Below are 20,520 nucleotides of genomic sequence, written 5' to 3' on the forward strand. Positions count from 1 at the left end.
CAATGTGGAAGTGGAATGAATGAGACGTTTAATTATTTTTTCTATCAAAGAACCAAAATCAGATAACAGATTTCAAAGGGAATTTTGGGCCTCTCTCTTTCTTCCTCTTTTTAACTTAATAGTTTTTTTGAAAAGATCATGCCAGAACATAAGTGATGATAATGAATAGGAAGTTTTCTATCTTACCTAGAACTCCAAGAAATTATCCTAAACTCACTTGAATTAAATTCAGAGGGTGTTATCTTTCAAAGCGTATAGCTTTATCTTCAATTCACAAAGTCTTTAGGTTAGATTCGATTGCTCTACTCAACAGCATAAGAAAAAAATGTACATATAAGAAAAAATACTGAGAAACATGCTCAACTATTAACAGTGGTTAGAGATAACTGCAGAGTATTAGTATTTTCCTTTTATACTTTTCTGTGTTTAACTCAATGGACATTTAAAAGTATATAAAACTAAAAAAAGCTTTAAGAATATTTACAAACTTCATCAGAAATGGAAATGAGCATTGACTTCAGAGCCCAGAAAAAGTTGCTCTTCCCAAAATAATTTTATAAATGACCAACAATATATTATTATTTTGATGCCTTAAATTATTAGCGCTGATTTTTGAAGAAGCTAACACAAAAAAGAGAAATCAAAAGTTACATATATGGTATACAAACAATGAATCAGCAGAAGCAGAAATCAAAAAAAAATCCCATTCGATATAGCAAGAACAAAAATAAAATATCTGGGAATAAATCTAACCAAGGAGGTTAAAGACCTGTATGCAGAAAATTACACAACACTGAAGACAGAAATCAGGGAAGACACAAACAAATGGAGACGTATACCGTGTTCATGGATTGGAAGAATTAACATCATCAAAATGTCCATACTACCCAAAGCAATTTACAGATTCAATGCAATACTTATTAAAGTACCAATGGCATATTTCAGAGACATAGAACAAACACTTCAAAAATTTATATGGAACCATAAAAGACCCCGAATAGCAGCCACAATTTTGAGAAAGAAGAACAAAGTAGGAGGGATTACAATACCTGATATCAAACTGTATTACAAGGCCACTGTAATCAAAACAGCCTGGTACTGGCATAAAAACAGGCACATAGACCAATGGAACAGAACAGAGAACCCAGAAATAAACCCAACTCTCTACAGTCAATTAATATTCGATAAAGGGGGCAGTAACATAAAATGGGGTAAAGAAATGGAGTAATTTCTCTTCAACAAATGGTGTTGGGAGAACTGGACAGCTACATGCAAAAAAATGAAACTCGAGCACCAACTTACATCATACACCAAAATAAATTCAAGGTGGATAAAAGACTTAAATATAAGCCCTGACACCATTAAAGTCCTAGAGGAGAACATTGGCAGGAAAATCTCAGATATTTCACGCAGCAACATTTTTACTGATATGTCCCCTAGAGCAAGGACTATAAAGGAAAGAATAAACAAATGGGATCTCATCAAAATAAAAAGCTTCTGCACAACTAAAGAAAACAGCATTAAAATAAAAAGACAACCAACTGTATGGGAAAACATATTTGCCAATGATACCTCAGACAAAGGTTTAATCTCCAAAATATACAAAGAACTCACACGATTTCACTCTAAGAAGACAACTAACCCAATTAAAAAAGGGGGAAAGGACTTGAACAGACACTTCTGCAAGGAGGACATACAGAGGATCCAGAGACACATGAAAAGATGCTCAATATCACTAGCTATCAGAGAGATGCAAATTAAAACCACAATGAGATACCACTTTACACTGGTGAGAATGGCTATCAGAGACAAAGCAATAAACAACAAATGTTGGAGAGGGTGTGGGGAAAAGGGGACTCTGGTCCACTGTTGGTGGGGTTGCAGACTGGTACAACCATTATGGAAAACAGTATGGAATTTTCTCAGAAAACTAAAATTGGACTTGCCTTTTGACCCAGCAATTCCACTGCTGGGATTGTATCCTAAGAACCCTAAAACATCAATCCCAAAGAACCTATGCACCCCAATGTTCATAGCAGTACAATTTACAATAGCCAAGAGTTGGAAGCAACCTAGGTGCCCGTTAGTAAATGAATGGATCAAAAAGCTATGGTACATATATACAATGGAATTTTATGCTGCAGAAAGAAAGAAGGAGCTCCTACCTTTTGCAACAACATGGATGGAACTGGAAAGCATTATGCTGAGTGAAATAAGCCAGGTGTTGAAGGACAAATACCATATGATCTCACCTTTAACAGGAAGCTAAACAACAAAACAAACAAGCAAGCAAAATATAACCAAAGACACTGAAATAGAGAACAGGCTGACAGTGACCAGAGGGGAGAGGGGAGGGAATTTCAGGGGAAATAAGGGAGGGATTTAGAGGAACCTATATAAAGGATACACGGACAACAACTGAGAAGGGTGGAAATGGGAGGGAGGGGGGATGATGGGGGGTGGGATGGGATGGAAGTAATAGACCGAAAACTGTACTTGAAAAATAATTAAATGAATAAATAAAAAGAAAATGAACTAATAGAAAAAAAAGTTACATATATGTCTGATTTACTTTTTTCTTGACTTGATCTTAAATGAATATATTGAAGTTTTATCTGCTGCAAAAGATAGAATAAAAAGATCACCCACTTCTAAAACTCTGTAACCTCAGGTGCCCAACTGCAGCAGTGGACATGGTCTGCAAGCTTTGTCCACTCAGGTGACCCTGACTTTATAGCGTTATCTACACTGGTCATGCAAAATTATCCTACATCATATATTTAGTATCACCAACTCATTTACCAGATAGTTTTGATGAAAGATTTCATCCTGGATATTGGTGTCTAGTTTTGGAATGAGTAGCAAACCCTTCCAAAATAGATATAAATTCAAGACTTATAATTCTACACCTGGGCCTGGTGCAATTTTACTGTGTAGCTTATTGGGGATGCAGTGAGGGAAGCCTCTGACTCATTAGGCTTCATCAATAAAATTTTTATTAAAATAAAAGACAAATAATTACAGGATAAAAGAGACTATTTCATTGTGTTCATATAAATAGGGTCCTGTCTGATGAAGCCATGGTTTCTGCCCAGAGCTGAGCTTCTGAAGAGCAGAGTTTGTTTCCTTGCCCCAACTGCTTGCCATCTGTGTGTCATTCCGGCCCAAGGCCGAGTTATGGCTTTCCTGGGCTAATTATCAAAGCCGATTGTCCTCTCAGCACATCGCAGTTGCTGGAAGTGAGTGGCATGGGTGTATGTGAAGAGCAGGAGCAATAAAATGGCATCGGTCCAATCAGCATAGCATAAAATACATAAAACAAAGTGGAGTCACTCATGTCAACCAAAATGGCTGTCCGTCAGCCATGACATTTTGGTTCAAGTGGGAAACTACCTAAGTCAGAGGAGACATATCTGGTAAGGAGACGCACCTGAGATATCTGCACATGGTCAGAAGAGCAGAGGGGGACCACTCATAGATCAGCTCCTGGGCAAATTCTCCACTTGGCATCAGGGGTGGTGAGACGCTTATCAAAAAGACCCAAAAGAGTAGTCCCGGCTGGTGTGGCTCAGTGGGTTGAGTGCCAGCCCGTGAACTGAAAGGTTGCTGGTTTGATTTCTGGTCAGGCCACATGTAGGCCCAGTCCCCAGTTGGGCGGGGTGTGAGAAGCAGCTGATCAATGTATCTCTCACACATTGATGTTTCTTTCCCTCTTTCTTCCCCTCCCTTCCCTTCTCTCTAAAAATAAATAAATAAACAAACAAAAAAAGACCCAGAAGGTAGAGTGCACCGCTCTCAATGTATAACTGAGTCAGGCTCCAGACCCCTGCTGAGACAGCCGAGCTCCACACACCAGGGTGCTGCTCCACGCCACGCTGATCTCCCTTGGCATCCGCCACCAGAGGCTCTGCCCTGCTGGACAGAGGACTTCATCTGCCCTGCTGCCCACCTGGCTCTGGAGGTCCTTCCTTGCAAGATGCTGACAACGCCCTTGTCCACTGTGCTGTCTGCCAGAGCTGCAGACTGAGAGTCTGGGACTTGGGTTCGTTATCCCCCACTGATTGCTGTCTGTGCGTGTTAATATTCCTCTTGGATTGTTAGAGGGTGAGTAGGGTACCTTGTGTGTGACTCCTGTCTATTCCTTGGTGCCAGGCTGCTCAGCAGGCAGCTAGCCGAGCAGTTGTCCAGCTGACTTATAGGAAAGAATATATCACGAACCTATGCTCGTGACAGTATATTACCCTAAAATTGAACATCTACTGTAGATAAGCTAGAATTAACTGGTTAAATTCTGCGAAGAGTTATAGTCCTCGCTTTTAATGGCTGCTTTAATAATATACTTATTTTTACTTGAATAATATTTTAAAAGTAACACACAGATGCTTTTAAAATGTCGAGTTATAAAAAGAAAGGGGGAAATCTCTACATGCTGACATGGAGTGGTTAGCAGAGTAGTTTGGTAATTGAAAAAAGCAAGGTGCCAAACTGTAAAATTGTATGCTAGTTTGGGGGTAAAACAGAAAAGAAATATGAATATGGTTGTGTATGCATGTGTGTATTGGCTTATATTTGTGAAAAGACACACCAGAAGTATGGTCCAGAAATCATTTACCTTCAGTGATGGAAGAAAGAGAACACGATGGAATAGAGATGGAAGAACTCTGAATGTACCTTGCTCTCTAATTCTGGCTTTCAAAAATTCATGTTTTACATGTTGAAAGCATAAAGTTAAATGAAAAGAAAACAGTTATGGATGACAGACATAAATGCCATGCTTGTCTTTTTTTCTTGTTTATTCCTCTTTTAATCTGGGAAAAGGATTTGAGGCAGCTTCCATCAGAGCACAGTTGTATAAATATATATATGTGTGTGTGCGTGTATACATATATATATATATATATATATATATGTCTTAACCACTTTCATAAATTTTGATTTTTTGGTAATTGCTAGAAAATAAAATATTTGGGGAGCCTCATGCCCGATCAGTAATGCACCAGATGGCATTGTGTACTGACACTTATTAACTCACTCCTACCTCTGATAAGTGGCTAAAACCCAAAAGTTTTGGGATAGACCCTGCTCATGCCACTCAAAAACACCACCACCACCACCCCCACCGCCTCTGACTCTCAGAGTTCTGGAGGCAATGTGCTTCTCATAGGTGAGCATTTGATAATTTGCTGACTTATATTTGGCTCCTTGTGGTGAAACACAGAATGTAAGTGTGTTTGCAATCCATCCTGGCTCTGCCAACCCACGGTGGCAATTCTTAATGAGTCGAATAAAATGCAGTATGTTAAAATTAAAATGTAGATACTTTTTGTTCCCCTTTTTTCTCTCTTCAACGTCTGCATTTACTTGTTTTATTTAAATGAACAAAACAACATAAAATGACTCTAATTAAAAATATTTGAAAAGCTTACATTTTTATTCTTGCTACCTACCCAAGGTCTACATACTTTTTATCTTATTTTTATTTATTTTTTGGTCCACTTACTTTTTAAAGCTCTTTTAAAATATCGTGCCTTTCTTAAATAATTCCTGTGTAACTCCAGCTCACTTTGATAATTTCTTCTCCGTGTTATATGTTGGCGATCGGAATGAGTTCACCAGCCTCTATTTCTAGTGTATGCATCTGATACCTACCACATAATGTTAAAATTTCACCACATTTTGTGAAATCTGTTCCTAACTATTTCATGGATTTTGATACTATCGTAAGTAAGTGACTTTTTTAAAATTTCAATTTCCAATATTTTATTGCTACTCTGTGTAAATATAATTGATTATTTTACATTTATATCATCTCCCCAATTCTCAATTCCCACTTCTAGAACAATAATAGGCACTCAATAATATGTTTTTGAATAGAATTTTCCATACATTTTTCAACATTTACTATCTAAATTGACAAGTGTATTATCCTTTCCGTTATGCAGTTAACACTGACTCAACATCCTTAACATTCTGATAGCACGGAGACAGCGGATTCCTAGCTTCTCAGACTTTATATCTCAGAGAAAAAAATAAACAAAGAGGGGTTCTTTTCATCATTACTGTATTTAATGGAATATTTTTTCTTTTCAGTGTTACTCAGACTATACTGGGTATTCATTTATCAGACAAATATGTAGTACATTGTTATCTTCACGATGATATATAGCTTATCCTCAAGTTGCTGTATCCCCACCAGAGCACTTTTTTAAACTTGGAAATGTTGCTGATTTCACAATGGTGTTCTGCTACTTATTATGTGATTTTACTTGTGACTCAATAGTTAATTAAGCAAGGTGTTAATGAAACCTGTGTCTCTTTAATCTCCATACAGATGAGGTAACATTGTTTCAGTTCATTCAGCAATCTCTTGTGTGTGCTTCTGGTGTGCCAAGCATAGTGCAATGTGCTGGGTATATACTATGGGGTAAAACAGACATAATCCCACGAAGGTTGGGCTTAAAGATATGTTCTCTCACTACTCCTATTTAACACCTTACTAGAGGTCCTACCCCATGCAATCAGGTAAGTAAAAGAAATAAAAAGTATACACCAATGGAAAAAAATAATTTGTTATTCACAGATGACACAATAATTTACATAGAAAATCCCAAAGATTCTATAAGAAAACTGTAAACTAATATGTAAGCTTAGCAAGATCACAGGATAGATGCAAATTTAATATAAAATAATCAGTTGTATTTATATATACTAGCAATGAAAAATTGGACATTGAAATAAAAAATACCTGTTATTTACAATAGTATTAAAATACATGAAATACTTGGAAATAGATCTCACAAAGTATACACAAGATTGTATGTTGAAAACTACAAATGATAAGAATTTAAAGAAGACCTAAATAAATGGAGATGTGTAATATGTTGATGCATCAGAAACATCACCATTATTAAGATATTAATTCTACCCAAATTGGCCTACAGATTAAACATAACCTCAATAAAAATCCTTTGGAAAAGGAAAAGGATGGGACTGAGGATGTCCAAAATGAATCTGGAAAAGAAGAGCAAATCTGGAGAACTCAGACTCCTGATTTCAGGACTTGCTCACCACAGTGCAGTGCTGGTGAAATAGACGTACAAATCAATGGGATAACATGAAGAGTGGGAAACAGACCCTCACATATATGGCCAATTGATTTTCCAGAAAAATGCCAAGGTAATGAAATGGAGAAAGAATAATATTTTAAACCAATGGTGCTGGGACAATTGAACACCCATATGCAAAATAATAACCCTTGAACCATATTTCATGCTGTATATACAAATTAACTAAAAATAGATTATAAATTTAATGCAATGACAATCTTCTAGAAAAAAGCATAGGAGAAAAGTCTTTGTGACCTTAGATTAGGGAATAATTTCTTGGATACACATCAAAAGCACAAACCACATGCATAAACCACACATTTCTCACAACTAATTTAGGAGAAAATATATTAGTTGAATTCCTTTTTGAATATAAGAGATGTCAGCTTAAACTAGCCTAAGTTGAAAAGAGGGATTTATTATGAATACACAGTTATGTCCCACAGAACCTAAGCCAATAGCAGTTTCCCTCAGGAAAGGACAAGAACCAGGGACCCTCCAGAGGCTGATTCTTCTCAAGAATGTACTTTTTGCTATAAAAACTCTCAGTTTTCTTTCTTCTTTGGAACACTCTGGATATTGCCTAGCTGTGTTTCCAATTTGTAAATCCTGAGACCCTAGGCCTCCTGATTCATTTAAGCTTGGTTGACAGGTGGCTGGCCTGGTAGGGTTTGAGTCCTCAGACCCACTACTTGTTGCCAGAAAACACGAATGCAAAAAAGCACCCATAGTAGTTCCCAGGCAGGCCTGCTTGTCTGCACAGTTAAAATGTGCGGATGTAGAATTTTGGGTCTCTCTGATTCCAAAGCCAGTTCTCCCAGTTTCTTCTCTTAAGCTTCTTCTGGTTTGACCACATCTGTGCTGGGTTTGAACTGGACTCACTGTCAGAGGTGGACTGAGCTAGGGATTGCTTAGGAAGGGAGCCCCATTGGACTGAGGTAGGGCATCCTTGCAGGCAGGCCTGGGGTCTGTGGCCGGTCAGAAATTGGGACACACCAGGGTGTGGTCCCTGTGGCCAAAGAGAAGACTGGACCTTCAGGAGGAGTTGAGTGGTCTGACCTGGGGCGGAGGCGGTAATGGAGCTGCGCACAGAGAAACTTGTTTTGGTTGGAGGTGAACCTCTAGGTTTGTTTTCTGGTGAACTGCTTTACCCAAGAAATGTTCCAGTCATGTCTTAAAAGGCTTTGCCCCTCCAGAGAGGGTCTGGTTTTCCTGAGTCAGTGATTTTGTCTCCTTCTGTCTAAGAAAGCTGCCAGTGTTTCTCCAGAAGAATGTTTTGCCCTTAGGGTGGATGGGGGCTCAGGTAGCTCTGGACTGAGACTCAGTCGTCTGAGCCTTTGAGTTAGTAATTTTCCAATTCTCTCCTGGTGCTCGTCCCCAGGTGGCGTTTGACCTGAGCCTGACACTAACTAACTCCATCAGCTCCAGTCTCCGGGATGTCTGCACAGAACAGGTGTCCACGGCAGGCCTTAACTTGGATTGACTTGGCTGCCTACCAGGGAAGAGTTGCTGCTTGAGGGAGGCCCCATCCCGGCAGTAAAGAAAAGCATCTTATCCTTGCCCCAGCATTTCCTAAGAACTCTGCTTAGTGGTTTTGAGGCCTGTTTACCATAAGCACGCGCTCCTCTCCCCCTGACGTGTCCATGCAGAACATGTGACCCAAAGCTCAAAAAATGCGTAGATCAACAACAAATTAAGTTTGAGACAGGTCATTGGATAACAGTTTTCCATGCCAATTAATAATAGTCATTATAGGTAAAGTGACTGTGTTTTCTGAACCCCAGATGTTCTTGTTGGCTACTTTGAAAGCCAGTGTGGGAGGTATAATTTGGAGGCAGAAATATTTAAGGCTGGGGTGAAAGGCTGGCGGAAGTGTGGGTCTTCCTCTCTGTTCTGGGCCCCAGTGGCTGATGTCGCAATGGACAAGTGTAGGACACCTGGGAAGGTCGTGCTGGTCCTGGCCGGATGCTACTCCAGGCACAAAGCAGCCATTGTGAAGAGCATCAAGGGTGGCACCTCGGATCACCCCTACAGCCACACTCCCGCAGCTGGAATTGACTATCATCCCTGCCAAGTGACAGCTGCCATGGGCAAGAAGGAAATTGCCCAGAAGACAAAGATCAAGTCTTTTGTGAAAGTTTGTAATGACAATCACTTTATGCCCACAGGTACTCTGCGGATATCCCCATGGACAAATCTGTCATCAACAAACATGTCCTCAGAGACCCTGCTCTGAAACACAGGGCCAGATGGGAGGTCAAGTTCAAAGAGAAGTATAAGACCATCAAGGACAGATGGTTTTTCCAGAAGCTGCAGTTTTAGATCTTTTTTGCTTCAGGCTTTAAAAGTCCAAAAATAAATAAATTTTGGCTGGTATATAAAAAGGAAAGAACACGTTATTGGAACTGGGAATAACGTCCAAGGCATTTGCTGGCTATACTGGACAACAGTTCAGTCCAGCCATCCTCCCTGTGTGTGCGTCTGGCAGGAGGAAACCCTGAGACAACAGAAGAGAGTTAGCCAATGACATTCCTCTGGCCTTGGTGATCTCCATTTCTTTCTTCTTACTGTTCTTAGGTTCCAGTGGGGAGGTTTGGGTGTGCCATGGGCGGTCTAAATGTTGAAGGGCCAGGAGGAGAGGCAGGGTGTGTAAAGCACCTAGACAAACAATAATTAATAGTAAAAATAGCAAGCACAGCACATTTACCAATTACATATCACATGCCCTACTATGCTCAGTGCTTTCATGTGCAGGGTGTCCAACCTGCGGCCTGTGAGCTGCATGTGGCCCAGGATGGCTATGAATGCAGCCCAACACAAAATAGTAATTTATTTAAAACCTTTTTTTTTTTGCTCATCAGTTTTCATTTGTGTTTGTGTATTTAATGTGTGGCCCAAGACAACTCTTCTTGTTCTAGTGTGTCCCAGAGATGCCAAAAGGTTGGGCACCCTTGATAGGACCACCTCATTCGTTCACCCATTCTTTATTCACTCAATTGTTATTAGTGTGTCAAGCAGCTTTCTAGGTGCCAAGGATACAGCGACGAAAAACACAAAGCCTTGCTCTCATTCAACTTACACTCTAGTACAGAGACAGACAACAAATACACACATAACGCAAAGTACACAAGTCCTGAGAAGAAATGTAAGTGTGAGCATGGATAAAGGGGAACAGAGGGGGATCTGGGAAGGTCACTCTGGTGAGTAGGTGTCTGCTGTTCAGGCAGAGGGAACAGCAGTGCCTTGAGCCTGGGAAGGCCCTGGCATGGTGAAAGAGGGAGCAGGAGAAGAGTGTTGGAGGATGAGGTGCAGGGGTGTTACCGAACAAAGGGTCCGAGGGGGGGGCAATACTTGGCCCACTGAGGGATGCCAAAAACTGCTACAGAAAACAGGGGCCCCTCCCAAGGACGATACTCTAATATCTATAGGGTTCTTCTGTCCGCCGCCAATTGGAAACACATCTCTCAATGCCAGAGATTTGTGAAAAGGAAACAAAATGTTTATTTAATGCTATTTAGGCCTAATGCCTTCCTTAAAATATTAAAGTCTTTAAGGATATACACCTACACACACACACACAGCGCTCCCTTCTCCCACTGTCCCAACTCCGGGTACCGTAAATCAGGAAAAGAGCACACGTCCGTTTTTCTCCCAGGCCGCTGGCACGTGAGCTGTGTCGCCTGCCTGTCCAGGCAGGATCTCCAGTTAATCCAAAGTCATGCGGCACCTTTCACCGGCAAGAGTTCTTTGTACCAAGTTCCAGTCAAAGTCTCTCCTGCTTTCCAGGCCACTCGGCCAAAGGGAGCACGCCAAAGCCGTGTGGGCCTCTTCTACCAAAGCCGCGTCTTTCTTCTTCACCTGGCCGCAGGGATCTCCATTCTGGCAAAGTTGCGTGGTTTTCTCTTTCACCTGGCCAAGAGGGGGTCTGGACTCTGCTGAAACTGCATGGCTCTCCCTCCTAATGGCTACAGGGGTCTACATCTTTCTAAATAGCGTGGCTCTCCCCCTCATCTGGCCAAGAGGGGGTCCTCACTCTGCTAAAGCCACATGGCTCTCAAGCAGGCCCTCTCTGAGAAGCAGCTCCCAATTCTCAATTCTGGTTTTCCACTCTGCTAAAGCCACATGGCTCTCAAGCAGGCACTCTCTCTGAGAAACAGCTCCCAATTCTAGCTTGGGTACCCGCACTCTGCTAAAGCCACATGGCTCTCCAGCAGGCACTCTCTCAGAGAAGCAACTCCCAATTCTAGCCTGGGTAGCAGCCACTCCTTTCTCCCTGGCCCAAAACTTGGCCACAGCTATTTAACATATCTATGAAACCAGTTAAAGGTTATAGATATGTTAAATGACCACTCCAGAGGTTAGCTGCAAAACTGTTGCTATGCAAAACAGCTCTCAATGGCCCTGCTCCATTCATCCCTTCCCCCAACTGACACCTTGGGGGGGGGGGTGAGGACATCTCAATATTTCCTCCAATATTCCTGTACACTTTGAGTTCTGGACACCATTCCAAATCTTTTCTGGGCCCCCCCTTGGCTGCACCCTGTATCAGGGGGAGGCTGGGGGTCTAAGTGAGAAGGGGAAGCCATTGGAGATCGCTGTACAGGGATATTTCCACATAGGCTTTAAAGGAATTGTTCTAACTGCTTAGTGGAGAAAAGGCTGGGAGGCCAGTTAGGAGGTTACTGCATTCGTCCAGGAGGGGGATAACAATGGTTTGAAGCCATGAGCTAAAATTGGAGCAGGCGAGAATAAGTGCATCCTGGAAACACTCTGAGTTTATGACGGCAGTATTTGCAGATGGGCTTGGATGAGGGAAGGCACGTTTGGCCCTGGATGCAAACTTGCAATACCATTTACGGACATTGGCAGCACCGGAGATCGGGGAGCTGACTGGAGATGAAAATCAAGAGGTGTGGACATGCCAACTTTATAATGCTTATTACACAAATGTTAGGAAAAGAGCTGAGGGGTAAATGCATCTGGAGCTCAGAGGGGAGCCTGGATATTAGACGTGAGTGACATCAGCAAAAACGTGCTGTGTGTAGTCACAGGCCTGGCTAAACCTGACAAGGGAGTGAGAATATAAGAGACGCAGGATACTTCCATATTTATGGGTAAGAAAGAGACAAATGCGCAGGGTGTTCAAAGAAGTGGGAGGAATCAAGAAAGTCACCAGCTGTGTCAAATGCAAGAATAAGTTAAGGTGAAGACAGAAGTGGCCACAAGGGTTAGCAATATATATTTCATTCATCTCAAAACCTTGTGGGTACTATAGTTATCCACACTTTACAAATGAGGAAGTCAAGACTTAAAGAGGCTTAGTAACTTTGCCAGGGCTCACAGTAGTCAGTGATGGAGCCACGGGGCCCACCCAGGCTAAACCTAGGGCCTCACTGCTGCCTGGCTGGGATACCCTGGAGACACCCATTTTCCTTCCCACTTTCAGTTGTGAGTCCTGGACTTTGTACCTCACCTTCCAGGTAAACAGTGACAACACCCCAGGGAAGAAGACTATCTCAGCTCCATTGGAGGGTGACAGATTATTGCAAAGTCTTCTGAGAGAATGATTCAAAATGAAGACAAAGGAAGGATAATATAGGGCATTTAAGAAAACCCTCCCTTACTTATCTTTGAGCTCGTGATTGCTTTAAAGTCTTCTCATTAGCATGTGTATGTGTCTGTGTGAGTGAGTGAGAGAGAGAATCAAAATTTAAAAAATTTTTATACCAAAAATGTAGTGGGGGAATTTGCAGGCTTTTCCGAGTTTACAAGGCTGCATAACAGATTTGTGGGTGAACTTTAAGCTCTCTGTGTTTGTTCTTCCCCCCCCTTCTTTTATGCTTAATGCACATTAAAGAAGAGCTAATTAGGACACTGAAGGACTAGCATAAGTAGCCCTCATCTCTAAAGAATGTTATCTATTGACTGCAAAATATTTTGCATAAAAATGCATTTTCATTTTTTGAAGAAAAAAGTAGCTATTCCACTGTACCACTTTACACATATTACCATATTTTTTGCACCATAAGACACCCCTAGGTTTTAGAGGAGGAAAATAGGGAAAAAATTTTGAAGCAGAAAATGTGGTAGAATATTTAATGACATAAATAACTGTTGGGAACCGCTCTGCCTGGTTTCAGGAGTTGTAACTGCTCCCATGGCTAAGGCTGAGTGAGCAACCTCCGGAATGCAAGCCTCTTAGGAGACAAAGCTTGTCTCTGGCAGCAGCACTGCTTCTGCTTCATCCCCGGTCCCCAGTGCTTGGTCGGTTAGTCAGTGACAGGTAAGACCCCTCAGAGGGGGGCAACCTAAGCCAGATACAATCACTTGGGAGGCCATCATGGAAGGACTCAGGGGGCTGCAACAAAGAGGGAGTGTTGGACCCTTGCCCCCCATCTATTCTGACATAGCCTGAGTCCCCATTTTCTTCTGGGAGAAGCACTTCCTGGCTCTAATCCACTTAAGCCTAAAAACCTGTGATGGGGGAGGCAGTGCAGCCCTTTGCAGGCTAGAGTGGGATCTGGGGTGTTTGGGCACAAGAAAGAATTTGTAAGTCCTGTGAAGCCTGCTTTGCTAAGAGTGCTTCCATTCATATGATAAGGGTCCAAGCCGAAAATGAGTATGTCTCCCAAAGTTTTTGCAACCCCCTTGTGGGGATAACTTTGCCTGCAAAATGTCCGTCCCACCCCCCTCCACCACGAATGAAAGTGAAACTACAAAGACACAATCTGCTTGGGGAGGAAAGGTAGCCGATCCCTCAAAGAAGAAGGGCTAAGAGCCCCCTGCTCTAGGGGCTTTGATTTGGTTTGTTTGCACAAGAATACAGGTAAGGATCAAACAATAGATAGCATTCAAAGAACTATGAGGGCTTATTCTCAGTCAGGATCAGATAGCTAAAGAGCCATAAAACTTTGAGGAACTAGCTTCTGGCTTGGACCCTTATCATTTAAATGAAAGCATTCTAAATAAAACAGGTTTCACAGGATTTTGCATATTCTTTCTTAGGCCTAATCACCCCAGAGAACCCACCCTTTTCAGCACAGGGCTGCACCGCCTTCCCATTCATAGTTTTTTTATGCTTAAATGGATTACAGCTAGGAAGTGCTTCTCCCAGATGGAAATGGGGACCCAGGCTATGTCAGAATAGCCTGGGGGGGGGCAGGGTGAGGGTCCATCACTCCCTCTTTGTTGCAGACCCCTGAGTCCTTCCATGATGGCTTCCCGAGTGATTGTGTCTGACTTAGGTTGCCCCCCTCTGAGGGGTCATACCCATCATAGACTAATCAACCAAGCACTGGGGGCAGGGGATGAAGCAGAGACAAGCTTTGTCTCCATTGTGGCTTGCATTCCGGAGGTCGCTCACTCATCCTTAGCCATGGGGGGCAGTTATAATTCCTGAAACCAGGCAGAGTGGTTCCCAACATGCCCTTAGCTGACAAACACTGACTCAGATTAAGCCCTCAGATCTGTTTGAAATGCTATCTACTGTTTGATCCCAGCCTGACATTGATTAATAAACTTTACCTGTATTCCTGTGTATTACGAACCTAATGAAAGCCATTGAGGAAGGGGCTCTTGGCCTTTCTCCTCTGAGAGATTGACCACCTCTCCTCCCCAAGCAGATCACATCCTTGGTAGTTTTATTTTCATCTGTGGTGGACAGGGGGACTTGCAGGCAAAGTTTCCCCCACAAATAACATAATATTTCACCAATGTAAATGTAAACAGAACTCAACAGCAGCATTCACAACCATTATTCCTCCCAAATTTGGTGGGGTGGGAGGTGCATCTTATAGTTCAAAAAATATGGTATTTTCAGCTGGCATATTTCTAAAATTAGTACTACTTTAAACTGTAATTGTCAAATCTAAGTTCCCCAACCTAGAATTGAATGGATCTAGAGGAGGTAAGTTTTACAGGTTCTAGATGCCATTCAGCTTTTAGATGATACTTACAAAATGACACTCCTACTCTCAGTGTGAATTAGCTTCCTAGGCTGCCATAACAAATTACTACAAATTGGGTGGCTTAAAACAACAGGAACGCACACGCACGCACATTCTCCCAGCTCCGCAGGTCTGTGGTCCAAAATCGAGCTGTGGGCAGAGCTATGTTCCCTCTGAAGTTTCTGGGGGAGGGTCCTTCTTGGAGTCTTCCAGTATCTGAGGACCTCAGGCCTTCCCTGGTGTGTGGCATCAGTTCTCCAGTTTCTCCCTTGGCCGCCACCGCACTTCACCCCAGTCTCTTTTTCTGATAAGGACTCTGTGTCTGGATTTAGGGCCCACCCAAAATCCAAGATGATCTCATTTTGTGATTCTTCATTATATTTGCAAAGATCCTTTTCTCTAAAAAAAAAAAAACAGGTTTCATTTACAGGTTCTGGGGTTTAAGGTTTGGATGTATACTGGGCGGGCACTATTCTACCCACTATACAATGTTGGTGGATGAAGAGGGGGGATGTAATAAATTCAGCTGAAAGTAGTAACTTCACAGGGCGATCTGATCATAAATTCCAACTGAGTAGGTCATAGTGGGTGGTCACTGACTCTGGCATAAAACCTTTTAAGTAGAATGTTGATTTTTGCCTTAAGCTAGCCCTGTTCATTGTTTCTGTGCCTCTGGATTAATAATTGTTTGACATTTCTTTTACTGACCCCTGAGAAGAGTAACCACCCTGAAAAGAACTCATGACCTAGTTAACTATCCTCTAATCCAATTCCTGCCTCGCTTCCTCCTGCCTTCCCATAATCCTCCTTAGGTTCCCTCCTTAATTCCAAACGCAAATAAGAAACTGCATTTGGGATCTTGATCCTTGGTATTGTTTTCAGTTTGGCTCAAATGAACTCTTACGGAAACTAAGTAGGTTTCACGTTCTTACTTCATCAATATGCAGACTGTTTGGCAATCCTATTTTACTCTTGTAATAACTCAATGAATTTTTGCTCTTTCTCCATTTTGTAAGTCTAGCAAAAGAAGCTTAGAAAAGGTGTAATTAAGGCCACCCTTTTGTCAGGTGGTAGAGCTGGGCCTTGGATGAAGGTGCATCTGGCTCTTCAGTCTAAGTCTTTCTTAATCACACTTTGCAATGACTGAGTGAGCAAATGCACACACAGTGAACTTTCTGTTTACTGTAACCTGTGAAGTATAGGTGGCTAATCATAGCTTTGGCCTGAAGGTGAGCAGAGTTTGCCATTCCAAAATATTCCTCTCAGGGAACATTGGTTGTTTTAGACTGGCTACCTTTAAGCAAACATGGGAGAAACTCTAAAAATCAAGTAAAAGTTATCCTTTGTGAAAGGATATCTACACTTTGTGAGGGAAATCTCCTTCTGGGAGGGTGTTATAGCAATCTCTAGAAATTCTTTTCAGTGGAGAAGGCAGACTTTAATCTGTATCACCTCTGTTTACTGTGCTTTTCCCATCACCTCCCATCACTGACTACGGTCGTCATAAGCTGAAGGTGGTATTTAATGTGATGGCTTAGGTCATTCATCAAGGCAGTTCACCTGGGTCTCGCCCACGTCTACGAGAGGTATGCATGTTATTCAACTTTAATTTGTTTCTCCCTTGCTAATTTGTCTCACATCAGTGTGATTGTTAGGCCAGCCAGAATAACCTAGAAGGGTAGAGAAAAATTTTTCCTCCCCAGCACCCCAAATACACTATCTAGAGCAATGGTTCCCAGGTGCTTGTCCATGGGCCAGCATCAGCTCAGGAGCAAAGTCCTGAGCTGATCAGTCCTTTCTATTTACCAGTCTTTTGGTACAAAGAATATATGAACATGAAATAAATGTATTCAACGAAGAACCACCTTCATGATGACACCATGTTTATTCTTTTGTGTTATTTGCAAAATAATGACAATAATCATTGGTAGATTTTTTAAAAACATTCTTACTTGGCAAAATAGACCGACCATTTTGAGTTGGATTCGTCTTAAAAAATGAAAGACTTCTGTGAGATCCCAACGCCGGGGAATGACTATTCTAGAGACAATTAAGCAATCAACAGCAGAGCCCCCATTCGCCTATTTGAGAGCAGATAGGCAGGTGCGTGGGGTGGTGATTTTGAGATAGTAATAAGAATGACTTCTCAGAAATATCCTCTTTCCTACCAGGTCTGGCTGATTCTGAGCAGGCTTTCCTCAGGCTCCCACAAGTGCAGGAAGAGAACACCCCTTTGATTTCAACAAAAATGGTTGCAACCTGTCTTTTAAAGAGTTCTGTTCAAATGAGGTGCTTGGAGAGCATACATTTCTAAAGACCGAGAGCAAGGAAGCTAGCGTCCAGGTAGGAGGGCGATTTAGGAGTGAGTAGAGGCAGGGGGAACAAGGCATTCCCCAGGAAGCCCAGGGATGTTTGGTTGAGGAAACAGGACTAGTCAGAGCAAGTCTTCAAGATTCGGGCATGCCCAGAATGCGGGTAAACACGTGCACAGAACTAAGATTAGAGAATGGGAAGGATCCTGATGACATTACACTGAGTGAAATAGGTCAGACAGAAAAGGACAAAAACTATACGATGTCACTCCTGTGTAGAATACAAAACAAAAAGAGTAACAAACAAACAAATAAAACAAATCAAAAATAAACTCATAGATATGGACAACAGAATGGTGATTACCAGAGGGGAAGGAGGGCAGGGAGAGGGTGAAATGGGTAATACAGATATTAAATGATAATGCTGCATACCTGAAATTTATATAATTTTTATTAAGCAATGTTACCTCAACTTAAAAGAAAAGAACGGGGATGTCATATTTTGCCTGGTATTCTACCTGGGAGCAAAAGTCCACAGCAAAACAAACACAAGAAACTCCTGTGATGTCATAAAAAATGGGCCAGTTTCCACATGGAAAAGTCAGATGAGATGGTGGAATCCTTACAGTCCCTCTCATTCAGAAGACTCTGGAGTCATGTGTGGTCTCGTTCTCACTGTGTTCCGGTCATTGCTGGTGCCTTCAGTGAGCGACAGGGTAAACACAGGTAATTGCAGTCTTATTCTCACCCACATTTCACAACGGTCAGCCTTACCTGACAGAACTAACTGATCTGGTACTCACAACTTCAGAAGGGGTGTCCTGTGTCAGCTGTAGATCCCAAAATACAAGACACGATTAGGTGTGTACCCTGACCCCAGAGAGGGTGTGGTGTGTGAGGCACTTTATTGTTTTTATTGTCCCCTGGGTGAGTCATGAATCGCTGCACTGAGTGATCTGCTGACACTCTTTAATTCACCGCCCTGGCAGTACAACTGGCCCTCTTTGCTGAGTAGCTGAAAAGTTAACAAGCCACCTTTATGAAGTAGCCAGTATTAGGGCAACATCAGAAAGATTGTACGAGATCAGGACAACTGGGACTATGCTTCTGCATAATGGATTTATTCCATCTGCTATATAATTGCCTTTTTTCCCCCCTGAACCAGATTATGCTGAAGTTAAAAATGGTCAAGAAACAGATCCAGTGCTATTTCTCATTTGTAAGTATTTCAATAATTATTAAGAGACCAGGACTTCTGGGTGGCAAAGAAGAGAATGGTCCAGGAGTATTTTTTCACTGTGAGAGATCTGACCCCTGAATTTATATTGTACATTTACTGATTTGTGGGTGAGGGCGGGATTAAAGTGTTTGTAGGTTTGGAATACAGTGGATCTCCAGTGAAAACACTAAGCAAGTACTCTCAGCGTCTGCCTTCCCAGGACAGTGCTGGAGATTCGTCAGTGTGATGACAAGCCAGATGGAATCTCTGCCCTTGGGGTGCCTATAATCTGCACAGGACATAAGATATGTAGGTACATAACTCTAAAGAGATAGAGAGTGATGATGTGCTGGAGAGAGGCACAGAGGAGGTGAGAAGGGAGGGCATTCTCCTGGCTGGGGCATGGAGGGCAGCTTCGTGGGACATGTGGCATTTCCAGTGAACCCTCAGGACGGGGTCTAGAAGGGGACCTAAAGCATTTGAGATTCTACCAATGAAGATGTAGAGATGTACGTTCCTGAAAGATGGAACAGTGTGAGTACAAAAGCACAGGGCTTTTTCCATGGGGATAACCCAAGGTGGGTGGGAAGTAGGGCTCCTAGTGATGAGCAGTGGAGAGTTGGGTTGAAAGGATGGGCCTAGACTGTGGGAGCTTTGAAAACAGACTGAAGAGTCTGACTTTGATTTTGTATGTGATTGTTGCAGACAACACTGCTGTTTGTCAACTCAGTAGGTAGTACCTACTCCCTGTTTTCTTCGCTAACACAGCCACAAACTGATCATAAACTTTGCATTTTGTAGACCATTAGTATTTATAAAATAGCTTTGTAGGAGTTTGGTTAGAAGAATGGGGTTTGAGCTGATCAGTCCTTTCTGTGAACAGCCCTGGGGTGATGATGATGGAGGTGTGAATAGGAGGGAGAGAGACTTGAGACAGCCAAGAAGACAGATAAAGCTTGTGAAGCATGGTAGCAATAGGACACATCTGAGAACCTCCTAGAACAGAAAAAAAAAAAATGTACAAAACCCACTTCACAAAGTACTGGAGAGGCAATACCTTTCTGAACAGTCTGGAATGACAACAACACACTTATTTCAATTTGATTCATTCTAGTAGACAACTCGATGCCACCACAGAACTACGCCATCCGTACTATCCGAGGACAGCACCCAGCTAGAAGGCCCTCCCTCTGCTCTGCCCTGTGCTGTTGGCACACTTTGCTGACCCTCCTGCCCGCCAACAGTGTCGGTGATTATGTCAAATGTAGATGGGATAAGTGGGTTGAATTGTGTCTTCCCAAAAGATATGCTCAAGTCCTAACTTCTGGTACCTGCGAAGGAGATCTTATTTAGTGAGAGGGTCTTTGTAGATGTAATCAAGTTAAGATGAGGTCTAAGAGAGTAGACCCTAAAAGTTCTCATCACAAGAAAAAAGAAAACCAACTTTTTTCTTTTTATGTTTGTGTTTCTATGAGATGGATGTCAGCTAAACTTCCTGTGGTAATCATTTCACAATATATGTTGTCAACTCATTTGGCACACCCTGAACTCATACAGTACTGTATATCAATTCCATCTTGATACACTGGAAAGGAAACGTTAAGGCCCCACTGAATTAGGTGGGCCTTTAATGCAATGAGTGCCATCAGTAGGAAAAAGGAAGATTTGAATGCGGAGACAGAGCAGACAACAGGGCAGAAGGGCACACGAGACAGAGGTCGACGTTATTCTGCCACAAACTGAGGAATGCCGAGAACTGCCACAACCATCGGAAGCTAGAAAAAGCAAGAAACACTTCTTCCCTAGAGCCTTCCAAGGTCCTGCCGACACCTTGATTTTGTATGCCTAGTGTCTAGACCTTCAAGAGAATTCATTTCTGTTGTTTTAAGTCATCCCTTGTGTGGTCATCTGTTATGGTGGTCCTAGGAAACTAACAC

General features: G+C 42.2%; 1 pseudogene; it reads left to right on the forward strand.

Annotated features, from left to right (window-relative positions):
• The first annotated feature begins 9,024 nt into the window (after positions 1 to 9,024).
• Positions 9,025 to 9,428, forward strand: LOC118998844 (60S ribosomal protein L27-like; annotated as a pseudogene).
• Positions 9,429 to 20,520: the final 11,092 nt, after the last annotated feature.

This window comes from Sturnira hondurensis, unplaced genomic scaffold, assembly GCF_014824575.4.
Source record: "Sturnira hondurensis isolate 20B ecotype Veracruz unplaced genomic scaffold, ASM1482457v3 Scaffold0014384, whole genome shotgun sequence".
In the NCBI taxonomy this organism is placed as follows: domain Eukaryota; kingdom Metazoa; phylum Chordata; class Mammalia; order Chiroptera; family Phyllostomidae; genus Sturnira; species Sturnira hondurensis.